We start from the raw sequence: 17,864 nt of genomic DNA, 5'->3' as shown, positions 1-17,864 counted from the left end.
CTAAACAGCCATCATTGGGAAGAAAGGCCCCTTGGTCTTGTAAACTTTATATGACCCAGCACAGGGGAAGGCCAGGGCCAAGTAGTGGGAGTGGGTGGATAGGGGAGCAGGGGTGGGGGTGGGGTATAGGGAACTTTTGGGATAGCATTTGAAATGTAAATAAAGAAAACAATAATAAATAAAGAAATAAAGAAAATGTTGTCTTTTTTTCCACTGGATGGTTTTAGCACCTTGGTCAAAGATCAAGTGACCATAGGTGTGTGGGTTCATTTAAGGGTCTTCAATTATATTCCATTTATCTACCTGCCTGTCACTGTACCAATACCATGCAGTTTTTATCACAATTGTGCTGTAGTATAGCTTGAAGTCAGTGATGGTGATTCCACCAGAAGTTCTTTTATTGTTGAGAATAGTTTTCACTCGCCTGGGTATTTTGTCATTCTAGATGAATTTGGAAATTGTTCTTTCTAACTCAGTGAAGAATTGAGTTGGAATTTTGATGGGGATTGCGTTGAGTCTGTAGATTTCTTTTGGCAAGATGGCCATTTTTACTATATTAATCCTGCCAAATCATGAACAGGGGAAATTTTTCCATGGTCTGAGATCTTTGAATTCTTTCTTCAGAGACTTGAAGTTAAAATCATACAGATCTTTCACTTGTATGTTTAGAGTTACACCAAGGTATTTTATATTATTTGTGACTATTGTGAAGGGTATCATTTCCCTAATTTTTTTCTCATCCCTATCCCTTTTTTCCTTTGAGGAGAGGAAGGCTACTGTTTTGTTTGAGTTAATTTTATATCCAGCCACTCTACTGAAGTACTTTATCAGCTGTAGGAGCTCGCTGGTAAAATTTTTGGGGTCACTTATATATACTATCACTTATATATACTATCATATCCTCTGCAAACAGTGATAACTTGACTTCCTCCTTCCAAATTTGTATCCTTTTGATCTCTTTTTTGTTGTCTAATTTCTCTGGCTATCTCCTTGCACAAAGCTTAAGTCCAAGTGGATGAAGAACCTCCACATAAAAGCAGACACACTGAATATAATAGATGAGAAAGTGAGGAAGAGCCTTGAATGCTTGAGCACAAGAGAAACTTCCTGAATAGAACACTTTAAGAGCAACAATTGACAAATGGGACCTCATAAAATTGCACACCTTCTGTAAAGCAAGGGACACTGTCAAAAGGATAAAATGGCAACCCACAAATTGTGAAAAGATATTTACAAACCCTACATCTGATAGAGGGCTAATATTAAAAATATACAAAGAATTCAAAAGACAGATGCCAGAGAACTAACTAACCCTATTAAAAAGTGGAGTACAGAGCTAAATAGAAAATTCTCAACCAAAGAATTGTGAATGGCTGAGAAACACTTAAAGAAATGTTCAACATCTTTAGTCATCAGGAAAATGCAAATAAAAACAATCCTGAGATTCCCCCTCACACCAGTTATAATGGCCAAGATAAAAAACTCAGGTTACAGCAGATGCTGGTGAGGATATCCACTCTGGAAATCATTCTGGTGGTTCCTCAGAAAATTGGACATGGTATTAGCTGAGGACTCAGCAATACCACTTTTGGGTAGACACCCAAAAGATGCTCCAACACATAACAAGGACATATGCTCCACTATGTTCATAGCAGCCTTATTTATAATAACCAGAAGCTGAAAAAAAAAACTAGATATCCCTCAGCAGAAGAATGGATACAAAAAATGTGGTACATATACACAATGGAGTACTATACAGTTTATATTTAAAACAATGACTTCATGAAATTCACAGGCAAAAGGATGGGACTAGAAAATATCTTTAGTGAGGTAACCCAGACACAAAAGAGCACACATGGTATGTACTCACTTATAATTAACCCAAAAGTTCACATTGCATATGCTACAACCTACAGATCACATGGTAGTAGAAGGAAGGAAGATCAGGGGGTGAATGCTTCAGTTCCACATTGAGGGGGGAACAGGATGGTTATGGGACATGGAAGGAGAGGGAGACAAGGGTGAAATGAGGAGGAAGTAAGGGTTGTAGTATCACAATCTGGAGGAGATGTGAGAGAGGTAGAGAGGGTCAGGAAATCTAAGAAAAATAGATAACAGGGTATGAGGAGGTGGGGGATAGCCACTGGAGGATCCCAGACACCAGAGAAATGCGAGGCTCCCAGGACTCCATGGGATTGACTTTAGCCATAATGCACGGAGAAGGGGGAGATAGAACATGTGGAAACCACCTCCATTGGTAGGCACAGACCCTGGTCAAGGGACGGAGCCACCTACTCATCTCAAGGTGTTTTCTTTTTAACCCAGAAATGTTCCTGTCCAAAGGAAGAACAGGGACAAAAAATGGAACAGGGGCCTACCTAGGAATGGCCTTACCTGGGGCTACATCATGTCTGCAGACATCAAACCCAAGACTGTTGCCAGAGTCAACAGGCACTTGTGGAGAAGAACCAATTGTGGCAGTTCCTAGGGAGGTCTAGTCAGCAACTGAACAAGTAGAGACATGTTTTGAGCCAACCATCAGGCTAAACTCAAGGAACCTGGTGGGGGAGCTGGCAGAAGGACTGGAGGAGCAGAGAGGGATTGCGACCCCATTGGAAGAACAATATAAGCTGGCCTGACCACCCAGTTCTGAGATTAGGCCACCAACCAAGGAGTGGACCTTAAGGGATCTGTGTCTTCAGATACATATGTAGCAGAGGATGGCCTTACCTGACAGCAACAAGAGGGGAGGCCCTTGGTCCCAGGGAGGTTTGATGCCCCAGAATAGGGGAATGCTAAAGCAGTGGTACTGGAGAGTGTGGGTGGGTGGATAGCACTCTCATACAGGCAAAAGGGAGGTGGGAGGGCTGATGTGGGATGGGGAGAGTGACAGAGGGGTAACTGGGAAGTGGGGTTGGTGGAGGGGGTAATGGGGAAGTTGGATATCATTTGATATGTAAACGAATGAAATGATTAATAAAATTTAAAAAGAAAAACGAAAAGTGATTCATTAAAAAGTGATTATTTTAACGTATTAAATTGATCCATAATATTTGCCTCTTAAATCCTTACTCAGATCACTCATAACTTTCTAATGTAAACAAATGGAAAGAAATTCATTATAATTTACGATAAAGTAATTAAAATTATATTTTACAACAGTATTTCATAGGCCTGAATTTGTGTTTGGAGTTTTTATTTGTTGGCCTGTGTTGTCTAGTAGGGGCAAAGCCACTCTGTTCTAGGGTAATTCTGTGCATGTATTTTATTAAGCTTTTAGATTATGTGCTTTCCATATGAGTGTTTTCCAAGGCCTTACTGTAAATGACCTCCCCACTTCCTCTTCTATCCTGCTGAGCATTGTCTCCTCAGGTTTATCCCCTTCCTGATCCATTACTCTAATTTAACCCTTTACCATTGTGTTCTATCACTATCAATTTAAAGTGCCTTTAAATGTTGCTTTACAAACCAGTTGACCTCTATCTATATTCCAAATGAAACATAACTAAGGATTAACAGTACACATTTACAACAAATGAGAGAACCCATGTGACATTTGTGTTTCTGGGTCAGGGTTTTTTCACTCACAATGATTGCTTCATTCATTTAGCTTCAGTATCATAATTAAGCCACTATTTTAACAGCCACATAATTATTGACAAAGAGGCAGACAGTACATTTTGGAGAAAAGACAATTATCTTCAACGAGTGGTGCTAGCTAAACTGGCAGCTACATGCAGAAGAATATAACCAAATCTTCATCACTCACGCTGCACAAAGCACAACTCCAAATGGATTAAAGATATTTACATAAGACCCAATACTGTGCAACTGAACAAGGAGAAAGTAGAGAAAATACTGGAGCTCCCTGGGACAGGAAAGACAGTCTAAACAGGACCTCAGTAGTGCAGACACCCTGGGAGCTCCCAGAGACTAAGCCACCAACCAAAGAGCATACAAAGGGGCTGATCTGTGGTCCCCTCAGCACATATGTAGTAGAGGGCTGCCATGTCTGGCCTCAGTGGGAAAGGATTGCCTAATGCTGTAGAAAAAACTTGATACCTCAAGGGCAGGGGGATGGGGAGTAAGGTGTGGGAGGGTGAGTAGAGAAGCACCCATTCAGAGTGATGAGGTGAAGAACTTTTGGAGGGAGACTGAAAAAGGGAGAAACATTTGGAGTGTAAAGAAATAAAACAATTAAAAACAGACTACAAAAGGATCAACAATTAATAGATGGGGCTTCATAAAACATAAAGCCTTTTTGTTCAGTAAGACAGGAAAACATATTTCTAGTCAAGAAGGTACACACAGAATGGAAAGCAGACTTTACCAGCTATATGTCTGATATTTCTGTAGAACATACAAAGAACAACAACAACTCCTCCCCCAACCCCTTAATATCACAAAAACAACCCAATTAAGTGCACATATTGCCTTTTCAGAGTCCCCAGGTTCAATTTCCAGCACCCACATCAGGAAGCTCACAACTCTTTCTAGCTTCTTTTTCAGGAGAATCTGAAGTCTCTAACACCTGAAGGCTTCTGTAATTACATGTACCTCCACAACACACACATAAGAATATTCAATTTAAAAAAATAAATATTTAAAAGCTGCATATGTAGCAGAAGATGGCCTAGTTGGCCATCATTGGGAAGAGAGGCCCCTTGGTCTTGCAAACTTTATATGATCCAGCACAGGGGAAGGCCAGGGCCAAGAAGTAGGAGTGTGTGGATGGGGAAGCAGGGCAGGGGGAAGGTATAGGGAACTTTCTAGATAGCATTTGAAATGTTAATAAAGAAAATATTTAATAAAAAATAAGATGCCAAAAAATGTAAAACAGGAAAAAAATAAAAGTCTTAAAGAAATTCAAAGTAGAAGTAACATAAAGATTATATATGGCAAACTTATGGCCAATATGATATTAAATGGGGAAGAACCTGAAGCCTTTTTACTTCAAAATGGAACAAGATGAGGTTGATACTTTCTACATTTAATAAAACACTTCAAGGGCAGTAAGACAAGAAAAATGAAAGAAATAAAAACGAAATGGGAAAGGAAGAATTCAAAGTAGCTCATTCTGTAGACAATTTGTGCAATGTGGCAGGATAGAAAACTTACACAAAAGCAATGGCCTTTAAAAGAATTCATACCAACAATCTCCTTCACAATAGCCTCAAATGATACCTTGTAATAAACCAAGTATGTGAAGGGCCTCTGCACAGAAGGAAAGATGGAGGAAAAGAGTAGATGATGGAAAAACCTCCCACGATCACTGACTAGAAGAACCTATGTGCAAAGAACTGTCTTGTCAAACATTTGCCCAGGTTTAGTGCAATCCTGAGCAAAAGGAATAACATTGGCGACATGGCCGTATTTTATTGCTATGGCTTTATAGAATTACTTGAAATCAAATATGGTAGTATCTATCACCAGTGGTATTCTGTTTGTCCAGGAATGCTTCCATGTGAACTTTAAATACTTTTTTATGTCTATGAAAAACATCATTGTGTTTGTGAGAACATGCATGAAGCAACTGTTATTTCTCTGAACCTGGTATAAGGTTGAAGGAGATAAAAGGAAAACTGAGAGTCAAAGGTTACATGCCTTGGATATTAAACCTGAGGTAAAGGTGATTGAGGAAAAGTACCCAGAGGAATCAAGCAAGCAAGAAAGCAAACAAGCCATTACTCTTCAGCTATGAAAACTGAAGCTTTGGTACTAAACTATCAAAACTAAAAATAATTATAGATTAAACTTCTGTTTGCTGATTTTTAATACACAGTACATCATACATCCTTTACAATCAAGTTCAATGGAGATAAAGTCAAAATCATAGAAGATGCAAATGACCTTTCAAAGTCAACACAATGTGTTCTGAAACTTTGTGACTAATAGCATGCATCTGTGATCGGTGAGCTACGTGATTGTGAATCAGATGTAGGTCATTAGTGCTACTACTTGAGCTAAGCTTCTGAATGGTTCATAATTTTTAATTTTTTTCTAATTCTTACCTGTAGGTTCATAATTTTTTAAAGTGTGTAGTTAATATTATGTATGTTATTGTCCTTTCTTCCATTCTTACCAGTATGTTCCCATTTGCAAAAAAGAGTGCTAATAATCAGAAATAGTCCTATAAAAGAGGTTAACTCTGCTCAGTCATTGACTGATCTTGCTCTAACCTTAAAATTTTGTGATTATTTACCTCTGTTGTATTTATTCTAAACCCCCCAAAATTATCTAGCCATTTGGAATATCAAAATTACCCTGGTGTACTCACCACTGTGTGTATTATTATACTTTGTTGATGTTTTATGCCTTCATATTCATATAAGCAAAGTATGAAATTCTGTAAAGAAAGAAACCCCCTATGATCTTAAAAATCAAAACACCTCCTTCCCCTACTGTAGCAGGAAACAAATTGCTTGTTCTTGAAAAGTTTTCCATCAGGAATTTAGTAGAAGCAGGTATACTTCTATCATTTTGATGTTCTGTTACTGTATCCAATCAATGTACTTTGAATCAGAATCACATCTTATGTTTCATATACTTCCAATGCTATTAATCACATTAGTGGTCAAAAATGAGGTGTAACTCCCCAGCCCCTGCCTACAAGAGCTAAATAGGATCTTACTGCAAGTTGAAGGGAGATCCGCCTTAACTTATGAATTGCAAAGAATGAACTGCTGGTGGGTCTGATTGACTGTTGATGGATTGTGGTGTGACATATCCAGAGGCTATTGAATGCAACTTACAATGCTCAATAAAAATCTTTATTCTTTCAGTATAGAAAACAACAGCAAAAAAAAAAAACAAAAAAAAAAAAACCTTTGACTGTCATACTAATCAGCTTAGCTAACATTTTGTACATAATCAATGACAATGGGGGATTCAAAGTGAAGATCCATGTAGATTATGCTTTCATATAGATAAGTGGACAGTAGTTTGGCAGATCAGTTTAAAAAAAAAGACAAAGAAAATCTGAGAGAGTAAGAGCTTTGGCAATGAGTTATGATGTGGATTGACCTGGGAGATTTTTGAAGGTGATAATCACAGATCTTTACAGATAGGATTTAGGAGAGACATCAAAACACTTCTCCCATACTTGCTCCACAGAAGAGATTAACCACCCCCAAGAAAACACAAGGAAATGAAAAGAAGAACACACACACACACATACAGAGAGAGAGAGAGAGAGAGAGAGACAGAGAGAGAGACAGAGACAGAGACAGAGACAGAGACAGAGACAGAGACAGACAGAAACATCCAAAACAACAAAATAACTAGAATCATCAATCACTGCTAACTGAAAACTGGCAACATCAGTGTTCTCATTTCCATAAAGAAAAAGATAAAAAGTAACAGAATAATGTAAAGACAGGATCTATCCTATTGCAATATATAAGAAATACACCTTAACATCAAGGGAAGATATCATTTCAGGCTAAGGGGATGGAAAAAGATATTCCAAGCAAATGGACCTAAGAAAAAAAGCTGGAACACTCATGTTAATAACTAGAAAATATAACCTTCAAAACGAAATTAATCTGAAGAAACAGGGAAAGACACTACATACTCATCAAAAGAAAAGTCCAAGAAGACATAACAATTCCTAACATATATGTACCAAATACAAAGTGCATTCCAGTTCATAAAATAAATACTACTCAGCGCAGCCCTTTACTAGGGAAGCCGGAGCCTTCCGCCACAGGTTCAGTCGCTCGGCAGTCTCGCCATGGCTTGCTACATCTACCAGCTGCCGTCCTGGGTGCTGGACGACCTGTGCCACAATATCGACACGCTCAGTGAGTGGAACTGGATGCAGTTCGCTTCCTACGTGATCACAGACCTGACCCAGCTGAGGAAGATCAAGTCCATGGAGAGGGTCCAGGGGGTGAGCATCCCCCGGGAGCTGCTGTGGTGTTGGTCCATGCGGCAGGCCACGGTCCAGCAGCTGGTGGACCTCGTGTGTCACCTGGAACTCCACCGAGCTGCCCAGATTGTCCTGAGCTGGAAGCCGGCTCCTGAGAGCACATCTCCCCTCCCAGCCTTCCCAGAGGCTGTGAAGCCAGGGGCTGTGGCTTCTTCTAGAAGAAACCTCAAGGATGAACAGAAGAAGGTCCGGCCTGTGAAGCCACGCTCCTTTCTGGACACAGGGCCCACCATGGCTGGGGCCCAGCAGCAGGCCTCATGTCAACGTCAGTGCAAGGCGGCTGCGCCTTATTCCCTGAAAACTGATGCACCCAACTCTCCCCAGTCTAAGTATTGTAGTACTTCCACATCCGCCCCCAAGCAGGAAAGGCTTTTGAGTTTGTCCGGAGATAGGCTTTTCTGGAGTGAAGCAGATGTTGTCCAAGCAACTGAGGACTTTGACCAAAGCCACCAAATCAGTGAGGGCACCTTTGCCGATATCTACCGGTGTCAAAGGAACGGTGTGGCCTTCGCCTTCAAGAAGCTCAGGGAGGTGGCCGGCTCGAATCCAGGGTCCATGGACAGATTCCTACAGGCAGAGATGCACCTCTGCCTCAGATGCTGCCACCCCAACGTCCTACCTCTGCTGGGTTTCTGCACTGGAAGACAGTTCCACAGCCTCATCTACCCCTACATGGCAAACGGTTCTCTGCACGACAGACTCTGGGCTCAGGGCAACTCAGACATGCTGCCCTGGCCACAGCAGACCAGCAACTGCTCAGGGCTGCTTCTAGCCATGGAGCATCTGCATAGCCTGGACATCATCCACAGTAATGTTAAGAGTGCCAATGTTTTGCTGGACCAGCATCTTAACCCCAAGCTGGCTCATCCGGTAGCTCATTCGTGTCCTGACAATAAAAAGACCAAATATACCGTCATGAAGACTCACCTGTTCCAGGCTTCAGCTGCATATCTGCCTGAAAACTTCATCAGAATAGGGCAGCTGACCAAGCAGGTGGACATCTTCAGCTGTGGGATTGTATTGGCCGAGGTCCTGACCAGCATCCCTGCAATGGACAAGGACCATAGTCCAGTTTACCTGAAGGATTTGCTTCTCAGTGAGATTCCCAGCAGTACTTCCTCAGTCTGCTCCAGGAAGACTGGCATGGGGAAGGCAGTGGTGAAAGAGATCTGCCAGAGGCATGTGGAGAGGAGAGCAGAGCTGCTGCCTGAGGCCTGTGAGGAAGCCTGGACCACCACTGTGAGTGTCTGCCTGAGGAGGCGCAATGTCAGCGTGGAGGAGGTTCGAGTCTCATGGCCGGGGTGGAGGAGCGCCTCCGATGGCAGCTGTCCCTTCCCTAGAGCAGGGCTTCTGAGGCCATGGACTCGTCTTCCAATACACCAGAGGAAACAGACGATGTGGACAATTCCAGCCTCAGCGTCCCCTCTTTGGTTGTGATGGCATCGTGCCCAGGGACTGCCCCCTCTCCACTCTCCATGGCACATGGAACAGCACAGCCATCCACCATTGGGAGACAGGAGGCCGACTCCTCATCAGAGGTTTGCGCAGGCCCACAGACACCCCAGGACGCTACAGAGACTTCATGGAAAATTGAGATCAATGAAGCCAAAAGGAAACTGATGGAGAACATCCTACTCTATAAAGAAGAGACTGAACAGCACTGAGCTCTTTGGACCCTGATGACCAGAGCACAGCCGAGACCCTTATTCTCAACTGGACAGACAAATGTCCGGGCAAGGAAGAGGTCTTTGGCTGCCCAAGGTCTGTTGAGACCCATACAACCCAAACATCAGCCTGAACAGGAAGGAAACATGGTTTCATCAGAGTCGAGTTGCAGGGAGCGGGGCAGGGGACCTCAATTTACACAGACACCATAACTAGAAAGTACTCCTCCTCCCTGAGACGTCTTAGTTAGAGGGCTGTGAAGTGGAACACCTTGTATGTGATCCAAGGATTTGGGTGGTTTTGTGGTTCCAGGGAACCCGCGTTGATGACCACCTCAAGAGATGCTGTTGCCCCCAAACCTCTTAGTTCTCCACAATGAACAGAGCAATCCTCCAGCATCCGTGGCGTTTTCCAGAGTTATCAGCTGTCAGTCATAGTTGCAGACGGCTTTCTGCAAATTCCCACTTCTTAAAAGACCTTCAGCCGGTATTTCTGCAATGGTTGACTCAGCTCTCAAGATCAGGTCTACAAAAGCAGGGCAGTTGGCAAAGGATCCCATAGGCTTTCTCCTTCTTCAGTTGGTGATCCTGTAAGTCACCAGTATTTAGGAACTTCCTGCTTTTCACCTTCGACTTCCTATCATGCCCATATTTATTTTAACTGAGACTCCAAGGTTGTGTGTTATTTATAGCTCAGTGAAGAAACATGAGGAACAGTCTCACGTTTGATTCTGCTGCTAGTTAAGTCAATCACTTGGTGGGTGGTAGCTTGGTATCCTTGTAAGATAACCCTACTCTGTTCTCCCTGGGGAAGAATGGAGCTGTTCTAGTCAGCTCTTGGGAGGATAGGTGCAGTGGCTACAGAAGCACTTTGATAATGTATCTGTTCTATGTTCTAAATTAAGTAAAATATATGTAGTTCATGGTTCTGCCATATAGAAAATGTTTATGAAGTGAATGTATTTTTGAAAAGTCACGTTGCAAACCTGTTTTGTATATCAAAGTTATTTCTAATTCACTATTTTTAAAAAATAGTGAACTCCATTATAGTGACAAAATAAAAATGTTTATAATCTAAAAAAAAGAAATACTACTACATGTTAAATTACATATTGACACACAATGATAGAGGGAGACTTAAGAATAACAATAACAGAAACAACAGAAAGGTTTCAAATTCATGGAAACTGATCAACTCTTGCTGAATGAAAAGTGTGTCAAGAAAGAAATTAAGGAATTAAGACTTTGCCCTTCTGCCAGGTTCATTCTGCTGGGGCAGACTCTTAGCTGGTCTGTTTCAGTGAAGACAGAATATCCTGATCTATCCTAGAGAACCAGCTGTACTCAGAGCAATTGGTAAGAAGCCCCTCTCCAGAGTCTCAGAGCTGGTGCTATAAGCCCAAAAGACCCACTGCACTCAGAGCAGTAGAGGACCTGCTGCACTCAGAGGACTGCTCCACTGAAGACAAAACCGACTGGATACACAAAGAAGATCCAGCATTTTGCTCCATACAAGAAACACAACTGAATAACAAAGACAGACACTATCTAAGAATAAAAGGATGGAAAAGGGTCTTCCAAGCAAATAGATCCAGGAAACAAACAGGAGTTGCCATCCTAATATCCAGTAAAATAGACTTTCAAACAAGAGTCATCAAGTGTGATGAAGAAGGACACTATATTCATCAAGGGGAAAATCCACCAAGAGAAAGTCTCAGTTCTGAACTTCTATGCCCCAAATGCAAGAGCACGCACATTCATAAAATAGACTTTAATAAAGCTCAGAACAAACATTGAATCCAACACAATAATAGTGGGATAATTCATCACCCCACTCTCACTAATGAAGAGGTCATTGAAACAGAAACTAAACAGAGACACAGTGAAACTAAGAGTGAATAAAACTTCTTTTCAGCACTTCATGGTACCTTCTCCAAAACTGGCCATATAATTGACCACAAAACAACCCTCAACAGATACAAGAAGATTGAAATAATACCATGTATCCTATCAGGTCACCATGGCCTAAGGCTGATCTTCAAGAACAGCAAAAACCACAAAAATCCTACATACACATGGAAACTGAACAATTCTTTACTCAATGATAACTTGGTCAGGGAAGAAGTAAAGAAAGAAATTAAAGACTTCCTGGAATTTTATTGAAAATGTTGACACATCATAGCCAAAATTATGGGACACAATAAAAGCAGTGATAATAGGAAAGTTCATAGCACTAAGTGCCATGTTAAAGAAACTGGAGAGATCTTACAGTAACAAATTAACAGAACACTTGAAAGCTCTAGAACAAAAAGAATCAAACTCACCCAAGAGGAGTAGAAGACAGGATACAGTCAAACTCAGGGATGAAATCAACCAAATAGAAACAAAGAAAAATAATACAAAGAGTCAACAAAATCAGAAGTTGGTACTTTGAGAGAATCAACAAGATAGATAAACCCCTAGCCAAATGAATTAAAAGGTCAAGGGGCAGTATCCAAATTAACAAAATCAGAAATGAAAAGGGAGACATAAGAACAGAAATGAAAGAAATTCAAAAAAATCATCATATCCTACTACAAAAGCCTATACTCAACAAACCTAGAAAATCTGGATGAAATGGACAATTTTCTAGACAGAAACCACATTACAGCGTAAAACCAGGATCAGATAAATGATACAAACAGTTCCATATCTCCTAAAGAAATGGAAATAGTCATAAATAATCGCACAACCAAAAAAAGTCCAGAACCCGATGGGTTTAGTGCCGAGTTCTATCAGTCCTTCAAAGAAGACCTAATTCTAACTCTCCTCAATCTTTTCCACAAAGTAGAAACAGAAGGTACTCTACCCAACTTGTTCTATGATGCCACAATTACTCTGATACCTAAATCACACAAAGACCCAAAAAAGATAGAGAACTTCAGACCAATTTCCCTTATGAATTCTTGTAATAAAAATTCTTGCAAACTGAATCCAAGAACACATCAAAGCAGTCATCTACCATGATTAAGTATTCTTCATCCCAGAGATGTAGGGATAGTTCAATATATGGAAAACCATCAACGTAATCCACTATATAAACAAACTCAAGGGAAAAAAATGATCATTTCATTAAATGCTGAGAAAGCATTTGATAAAATCAAACACCATATATGATAAAAGTCTTGGAAAGATCAGCAATTCAGGGCTCATACCTTAACATAGGAAAAGCAACATACAGTAAACCAGTAGCCAATATTAAACTAAACTGAGAGAAACTTCAAGCAATCTCACTAAATTCACGGACTAGAAAAAGCTTTCACTCTCTATTCTACCTATTCAGTATAGTACTTGAAGTCCTAGCCAGAGCAATTAGCCAACAAAAGGAGGTAAAGGGATACAAATTGGAAAGAAAGAAGTTAAAATATCACCATTTGCAGATAATATGTATACTTAAGAGAACAAAAAATTCTACCAAAGGACTCCTAAGTCTGATAAACACCTTCAGTAAAGTGGCTGGGCATAAAATTAACTCAAACAAATCACTAGTCTTCCTCTTCTCAAAGGATAAACAGGCTGAGAAAGAAATTAGGGAAACAACACCCTTCACAATAGTCACAATAAAAAAATTAACTTGGTGTGGCCCTAACTAATCAAGTGAAAAATATATATGACAAAAACTTCAAGTCTCTGAAGCAAGAAATGGAAGAAGATCTCAGAAGATGGAAAGAACTCCCATGCTCATGGATTGCCAGGATTAATATAGTAAAACTGTCCATCTTGCCGAAAACAATATACAGATTCAGTGAAATCCCTATCAAAATTCCAATTCAATTCTTCATAGAGTTAGAAAGAACAACTTGCAAATCCATCTAGAATAACAAAAACCCTAGGATATCAAAAACTATTCTCAACAATAAAAGAATTTCTGGTGGACTCACCATCCCTGACCTCAAGCTATACTATAGAGCAATTGTGATAAAAACTGTATGGTACTGGTACAGTGGCAGACAGGTAGATCACTGGAATATAATTGAAGACCCAGAAATGAACCCACACACCTATGATTCACTTGATCTTTGACAAAGGATCTAAAACCATCAAGTAGAAAAAAGACAGCATTTTCAACAAATGGTGCTGGTTCAACTGGTGGTTGGCATATAGATGAATGCAAATAGATCCATATTTATCTCATTGTACAATGCTCAAGAATAAGTGCATCAAGAACCTCCAGATAAAACCAGATTGACTGAAACTTATAGATGAAAAAGTGGGGAAGAACCTCAAACACATGGGCACAGGGGGGGAATTCCTAAAAAGAACACCATTATATTATGCTCTAACATCAAGAATTAACAAATTAGACCTCATAAAATTGCAAAGTTTCTGTAAGGCAAGAGACACTGTCAATAGGCCAAAATGGCAACCAACAGATTGGAAAAAGATCTTTACCAATCCTAAAGCCTATAGAAGGCTAATATCCAAAACATACAAAGAACTCAAGGAGTTAGACTCCAGAGAATCATACCTATTAAAAAATAGGGAACAGGGCCCCCAATCGAGGAGCTAGAGAAAGCACCCAATGAGCTGAAGGGGTCTGCAACCCTATAGGTGGAACAACAATATGAACTAACCAGTAACCCCAGAGCGCAGGTCTCTAGCTGCATATGTAGCAGAGGATGGCATATTCAGCCATCATTGGGAAGAGAGGCCCCTTGGTCTTGAAAACTTTATATGCCCCATAGAGGGGAACTCCAGGGCCAAGAAGTGGGAGTGGGTGGTTAGGGGAGCAGGGTCGGGGGAGAGTATAGGGGACATTCGGGATAGCATTTGAAATATAAATGAAGTAAATATCTAATAAAATAATTAAAAGGGAAAAAATGGGGAACAGAGCTAAACAAAGAATTCTCAACTGAGGAATACCGAATGGCTGAGAAGCAACTAAACAAATGTTCAACATCCTTAGTCATCAGGGAAATGCAAATCAAAACAACCCTGAGAATCCACCTTACACTAGTCAGAATGGCTAAAATAAAAAATGCAGGAGACAGCAGATACTGGTGAGGATGTGGAGAAAGAGGAACTCTTCTCCATTGCTGGTGGGATTGCAAGCTGGTATAACCATTCTGGAAATAAGTTTGGCAGTTCCTCAGAAAATTGGACCTAGTACTACCAGACGACCCAGCTATACCACTCCTGGGCATCTACCCAGAAGATGCTCCTACCTGTAATAAGGACACATGCTCCACTATGTTCATCGCAGCCTTATTTATAATAGCCAGAAGCTGGAAAGAACCCAGATGTCCCTCGACAGAGGAATGGATACAGAAAATGTGGTACATTTACACAATGGAGTACTACTCAGCTATTAAAAACAACCAATTTATGAAATTCTTAAGCAAATGGATGAAACTAGAAAACATCATGCTGAGTTAGGTAACCCAATCACAAAAGAACACATATGGTATGCAGTCAGTGATAAGTGAATACTAGCCCTGACGCTCAGGATATTTAAGATATAATTCACAGACCACATGAAGCTCAAGAAAAAGGAAAACCACAGTGTGGATATTTGGTCCTCCTTAGAAGGGGGAACAAAATACCCAAGAAAGGAGTTACAGAGACAAAGTGTGGAGCAGAGACTAAAAGAATGACCATCCAGAGACTGCCCCACCTGGGAATCCATCCCATATACAGCCACCAAACCAGACATTATTATGGATGCCAACAAGTGCTTACTGACAGGAGCCTGATGTAGGTGTCACCTGAGGGGTTCTACAAGTGCCTTACAAATACAGAAGTGGATGCTCTCAGCCAACAATTGGACTGAGCACAGGGTTCCCAATGGAGAAACTAGAGAAAGGACCCAAGGAGCTGAAGGGGTTTGTAGACCTATAGGAGGAACAACAATATGAACCAACAGTAACACCCCCCTCCCCCCGTACACAGAGATCCCAGGAACTAAACCACCAACCAAAGAGTACACATGGAGTACACATAGCTTCATCTGTATATGTAGCAGAGGATGGCTTTCACAGGGATCAGTGGGAAGAGAGGCCCTTGGTCCTCTGAATGCTCTATACCTCATTATAGTGGAATGCCAGGGCCAGGAATTAGTTGATGGGTTGGTAAGCAGGGGGAGGGGGAGTGGATAGGGAGGTTTTGGAGGGGAAAGGAAGAAAGGGGATAACATTTGAAGTATAAATAAAGAAAATATGTAATAAAACAAACCAACAAAAATAACAGCAGAAACAACAAAACAAAAAAACAAAAACAACAAAAAACAATAAGCTCCCAATGAAGAAAAACCCGGGGCCAGATGGATTTACTGCAGAATTCTACCAGACTTTCAACAAAGACCTGACACCAATTTTTTCAAACTATTGCATAAAATAGAAATAGAAAGAAAACTACCTAACTTGTTGTATGAAGACATAATTACTCTGATACTTAAAACAAACAAAGACCCAACCAATAAAGAGAACCTGAGATCAATCTAGCTTATAAATATCGATGCAATAACACTGAGTAAAATTCTTGCAAAATGAAACCAAGAACACATCAAAAATATCATCCACCATGATCAAGTAGGCATCATCCAAGGGATACAGGTTGGTTTAATATACTAAAATCTATTAAACTAATCCACTAAATAAATTTACTCAAAGAAAAATATCACATGATCATCTCCTTAGATGTTGAAAAAGCATTTGACAAAATACAATATCCGTTCATATTAAAATTATTGGAGAGGGCCATCTTATATCTCAGGTCCCAAATAGACCACTCTGTACAGAAAAGTGCATGGGTGGCAAAAGCAACATAGCTTCTGGGACAGGGCTCCTTTCGGGCCTTTATCTTCACTGAGGAGGCAGAGCTGAGCTCCAGACCTCTACACACTTGCTTGAGAGTTGGACTCCCAGGACTGCTGACAGAGGCTAACAGAATCACAGGAGGAACAAGCTCCAGCCAGAGACAGGTAGAGGAATTTAAGGACATAAATAACTCACTTAAAGAGATACAGGAGAACACGGCTAAACAGGTAGAAGGACTTAAAGAGGAAACACAAAACTCCCTTAAAGAATTACAGGAAAACACAACCAATCAGGTGATGGAATTGAACAAAATCATCCAAGACCTAAAAAGGGAAGTAGAAACAATAAAGAAAACCCAAAGGGAGACAACTCTGGAGATAGAAATCCTAGGAAAGAAAACAGGAACCATAGATACCAACATCAGCAACAGAATACAAGAGATGGAAGAGCGAATCTCAGATGTAGAAGATTCCATAGAGAACATGGACACAATAATCAAAGAAAATGCAAAATACAAAAGGATCCTAACTCAAAACATCCAGGAACTCTAGGACACAAAGAGAAGACCAAAACTATGGATAATAGGAGTAGATGAGAATGAGGATTTTCAACTTAAATTGTCAGTAAATATCTTCAACAAAATTATTGATGAAAACTTCCCTAACCTAAAGAAAGAGATGCCCATGAACATACAGGAAGCCTACAAATAGACTGGACCAGAAAAGAAATTCCTCCCAAAACATAATAATCAGAACAACAAAAGAAGTAAATAAATATAGAATATTAAAAGCAGTAAGGAAAAAAAGGTCAAGTAACATATAAAGGCAGACCTATTAGAATTACACCAGACTGCTCACCAGAGACTATGAAAGCCAGAAGATCCTGGACAGATGTGATACAGACCCTAAGAGAACACAAATGCCAGCCCGGGTTACTATACCCAGCAAAACTCTCAATAGCCATACATGGAGAAACCACAGTATTCCATGATGAAGCAAAATTCCAGACCTTCAAAGGGTAAGAAAGGGAAAACACCAACACAAGGACTGAAATTATGCCCTAGAAAAAGAAAGAAAGTAATCCTTCAACAAACCAAAAGAAGACAGCCTCAAAAAACACACAATCTATAGATTCAATACAATTCTCATCAAAATCACAACACAATTCTTCAAAGATATGTTTTAATTGATATATTCCATTGATCAATGTGTGTGTATCTGTAACAATAACATGCAATTTTCAGATTCATCTGGAAAGTCAAAAAACTCAGAATAGCGAAAACAATTCTTAACAATACAAGAGCATATACCCAAAAGATCCTCCAACTGGTAAAAAGGACACATGCTCCACTATGTTCATAGCAGCCNTATTTATAATTGCCAGAAGCTGGAAAGAACCCAGATGTCCCACAATAGAGGAATGGATACAGAAACTGTGATACATTTACACAATGGAGTACTACTCAGCTATTAAAAA

General features: G+C 40.3%; 1 pseudogene; it reads left to right on the top strand.

The window, feature by feature from the left end:
- The first annotated feature begins 7,732 nt into the window (after window positions 1-7,732).
- On the top strand, window positions 7,733-9,610 carry LOC110314231 (annotated as a pseudogene).
- Window positions 9,611-17,864: the final 8,254 nt, after the last annotated feature.

The sequence above is a fragment of the Mus pahari genome, chromosome X (assembly GCF_900095145.1).
Source record: "Mus pahari chromosome X, PAHARI_EIJ_v1.1, whole genome shotgun sequence".
Taxonomy (NCBI): Eukaryota; Metazoa; Chordata; class Mammalia; order Rodentia; family Muridae; genus Mus; species Mus pahari.
This window is presented reverse-complemented; position numbering and strand designations above follow the sequence as displayed.